The sequence below is a fragment of the Mesoplodon densirostris genome, chromosome 10, assembly GCF_025265405.1.
Source record: "Mesoplodon densirostris isolate mMesDen1 chromosome 10, mMesDen1 primary haplotype, whole genome shotgun sequence".
NCBI lineage: Eukaryota > Metazoa > Chordata > Mammalia > Artiodactyla > Ziphiidae > Mesoplodon > Mesoplodon densirostris.
In genome coordinates this window covers 67,353,827-67,358,203 of record NC_082670.1, presented here as the reverse complement: position 1 = coordinate 67,358,203, position 4,377 = coordinate 67,353,827, and the positions used below count along the sequence as shown (strand labels likewise).

Below are 4,377 nucleotides of genomic sequence, written 5' to 3'. Positions count from 1 at the left end.
TGTTTTTTTCCTTCTTATAATAGTCAGCTCTTTACAATACTTCTCTGTGTTCCAGAGCCTTTTCCCCATTGTCTGCATCCAGGCTCCCTACAGAGCATGGAGAATTCTCACCATGAATTAATGACCTTCAACTATTGAAATTATTCCTTTTGTGAAAGATCAACATGGGAAGGCATTAGTATCCAAAATTCCTTATGGGATAATTTCAGATGTTGAGATATTAGTGAAGAAGGGGAAAGTGGAATGATTAATGTACATCTGAATGCAACATCAACTTAGCACAACAGGATTAACACACTTTTAAGTGGGATGGCATTAGTGGTCCAGATAGCTCAAAGTTCTGGGGAAAAAAAGTAACTAGGAGAGATTTGCTCTGTATATTGATAAGAAAGACTATTTAAATACAGTATTAGAGTCAGAGAACGTGGGAGGTATATGTGGACTGAAATTTGCATAAAACTGACATTTTTTCATGATAGTCTCAGATTATGATTTTCTTAGTATTTTCACCCAGAATACCATGACAGGGATAATGTGTCATGTGTGCTTCAGTGACCTGATAATTGTTTGTCCCATTACACCTGATGTTCCCTGGTTCAGGTGTTTTCTGCAAGATTTCTCTGCTTTGAAGTTCATATACTTCTTTTATCTTTAGTAAGGGTTTGGTGTGATTCACTGAAAATGTGCATAAACCATCATGGTGTATCTGGAAACTCCAATTTCTTCTTAGTTTTCCTTTACTTGTAGTTTGCTTGGAAAATGAACGTTGTCACCTTTGTTTACTAAAGATACTGGCTTTTCAAGTGGAGGCTGTAATCAGTCAAGGCTTGTTCTTGTAGGTTTCCATTATACTCTACGCTCATGTAACAGACATACTCTTCTTTATCGCTTCTTTGTATTTTCAAAAGTTTACAAGAATCATATTATTAATGTATGCTCAGTTATGTTAAATTTCAGAAATATAGCTCAACTGAAATGATAAGTATTTTCAAAGACATCAAAGATTCAGAAACAATAGCTCTAACTTGTTTTATATCTTTGTGTGTATATCTCCCCAAGTGTATTTATAAAATGCAAAGTATATCATCCACAAATAGATTCATAAGATTTATCCAGTTAAAAGTAATTAGTATTAATTCTTCTTTAAAAGTTTTGTAGAATTCACCAGTGAAGCCTTGTAGTCCTGGTAAATTTTTGTTGGGAGGTTTTTGAGAACCGATTTACTCTCCTTAATAGTAATTTGGTCTGTTCAGATTGTTTTATTTCTTCATGATTCAGTCTTTTTATTTTTAATTTTTTTCTTTGGCCCATTGATTCTTTAGGATTGTGTTGTTTAATTTCCACTCATTTGTAAATTTTCCAGACTCTGTCCTATTGATCATTTCTGGTTTCTTATCATTGTGGTTGAAAAAAATACTGGATTGGACAAAAGGTTCATTCCATTTTTTCCGTAAGATGGCTTTAGTAGCACTTAGTTGTCTTTAACTTCATTCAAAACAATTTTGTTAGATTGTATGTGACAGCTGTCATATCAGTGTGCATTTAAAAAAAGACTTATAAAAATTGGTGAATTTTTGTGTAGCCATTTTAATATTGAAGTTGGAAGAAAAAAGCAACATTTTCGGAATATAATGCTTTATTATTTCAAGAAAGGCAAAAACGCACCTGAAACACAAAAAAACATTTGTGCAGTGTATGTAGAAGGTGCTGTGACTGTTCAAACATGTCAAAAGTGGTTGGCGAAGTTTCATGCTGGAGATTTCTCACTGGATGATGCTCCACAGTCGTGTAGACCAGTTGAAGTTGATAACGATCAAATCGAGACATTCATTGAGGACAATCAACATTATACCACACAGGAGATCTGGACACTTTTTTCTATTGTCTATTTCTCTCTTCAAATCTGTTAGTATTTGCTTAACACATTAAGGTCCTCCACTGTTGAGTGCATATTTATTTATGATTGTTGTCTTCTTGATGAATTGAAAACATTATCATTATGTAATGACCTTATTTTTTTTCTTCTTGCAGCTTTTGGCTTAAAGTCTATTTTGTCTGGTGTAACTCTAGCTACCACTGCTTTCTTTTGGTTTCCACATGTATGGAATATCCTGTTCTAAACTTTCACTTGGAGCCTGTTTGTGTTTTTGACACTGAAGTGAGCCTCTGATAGGCAGTATATAGTTTGATCTTGTATTTTTATCTAGCCACTCTATTACTTTTGACTAGAGAATTTAATATATCTATGTTTACAGTAATTATTGATAGGTAAAGACTTATCAATGCCATCTTATTGTTTCCTGGATTTTTTTTTGTTTCTTGTTCCTTTTTTCCTCTTCTGCTGCCTTTCTTTGTGAATTAGTGATATCCTGTAGTGGTATTCCCTTCCCTTTGTATTTTCTGAATCTAGTACAGGTTTTTGCTTTGTGGTTCCATGAGGCTCACAGAAAACATAACACTCTATTTTATGTTGATAACAATTTAGCTTCCATCACATACAAAAAAAAAATCTACTCTTTTACTCCCCTCCGTGAATTCTTGTGTATGGTGTTACAATTTACCTCTTTCTCTATTGTTTATACATTAAAATTACTATAGCTACAGTTATTTTAATAATCTCATCCTTTAACCTTTATATACTAAAGTTAACTGATTAACACACCACCATATCACACTATTAAGGTATTCTTACCTTAACTATATACTAACATTTACAAGTCTATTGTGTAGTCTCATATGTTTTCATGGTACTATTTAGCGTCCTTTTATTTTAGCTTGAGGAACTCTTTTAGAATTTGTTCTAAGACAGATCTAGTGATGATAAACTCCCTCAGCTTTTGTGTTTTTTGCTTTTTTTTTTACATAAGAGAGTATTTTAATTCTTGTACTTAAAAACTATAAAGACTATCATGATTTGGAAATGAGACTGTACCAAACAATGGCCAAAGAAGAATCGTACATTCTATGCCTTCTCTTTCCTTTGTTCACTCAGAAATATAATGTTATCAGCTATAATTGTTGTTGCTTGTTGTCTCACATTATTTTTATCCATATATTCACCATAGTCTGCTTTCCCTTCCAGGTAAATTCAAGACCCCTTTTTCACATACTGATATGCCACATCTCTGAGGCCTGGTCAGAATACTGAAATTCTGTGCCACGTTGTCTTTTGACTGACATCACCCATTTGGTAATGCTTCATTTGCCCCTGATCGCCACATCTCATTTGCTGCTACAGAAAATATCGTGACTGGGTTTTTTCCTTCTACCTGTCTCATGATAGGGTCCTAACCTACTCAACCAAGTAGCTGCACATGATTCAGAGAACTTTTGAGAACCAAACTGCTAGCTATTTCAGACTCATGTCTTACAAACTGATGAAATACCTGTACTACAGGTCTTTGAAACATGGCTTCTATTTTCTTTTCTTACAATCTAATCTTTAGTCTTTTCCTGACACTCTGGCCAGCTTTTGTTTTTTGAAAAGAGTTTTTAATCTCTTCATTCAAGAAGGACAATTATGATGAATAGGATGTTCTTGGTTGGCAAGGTTTTTTTTGGGGGGGGGTTGAGCAATTTGTATATATCATCCCATTCTCTCCTGACCTGTGAGGTTTCTGCTCAGAAATCAACTTTTAACCTTATGAGGCTCTAGGGACTTCCCTGGTGGCACAGTGGATAAGACTCCATGTTCCCAGTGCAGGAGGCCCAGCTTCCATCCGTGATCAGGGAACTAGATCCCACATGCATGCTGCAAATAAGAGATTGCATGCCACAACTAAGGAGCCAATGTGCCACAACTAAGACCCAGTGCAAACAAATAAATAAATATTTTAAAAAAATAATAATCTTAGGAGGTTCTCTTGTAAATTATAAACTTCTCTACTCTTGCTGATTTTAAGATTCTTTCTTTTTGATAGTTGGTCATTTGCATGGCTTGGCTATGGTAAAGAGTACCACAACAACTGTTGGGGTGCAAATGTTTTTTTCCAGTGATGGTATTCTCTCATTGTATGAACCAGAGTGGGGTTGCCGAAACTCGTGTTAGCTCTAGTTTTTAATTTAGTAAGGAACTTGCCTACTGATCTGTATACTGGCTGTTACCAATATACATTCAAACCAACAGCCTAGTAGGCTTCCCTCTTCTGCCTGCCCTGTTGAGCACTTCCTCTTTTTACGCTTTTTGAGGACTGGAGCCAGGGAACACCTTGTCTACGTTTATTTGCATTCCCTAATCATGACATTCTGAGCATCTTTTCATTTGATGTGCTGTTTTTTAAAAAGCGTGTGAGTACCACTGAGCTCTGAAATGTTTCTGCCTGAGCATCGGGCCTGATTTGAATTCATTTCAGATTACCTAGCCCAGGACATTTTTCA

At 35.2% G+C, this 4,377-nt stretch overlaps 1 pseudogene; it reads right to left on the bottom strand.

Moving 5' to 3' along the window:
* Nucleotides 1-2,962: 2,962 nt before the first annotated feature.
* On the bottom strand, nt 2,963-3,410 carry LOC132497556 (single-stranded DNA-binding protein, mitochondrial-like; annotated as a pseudogene).
* Nucleotides 3,411-4,377: the final 967 nt, after the last annotated feature.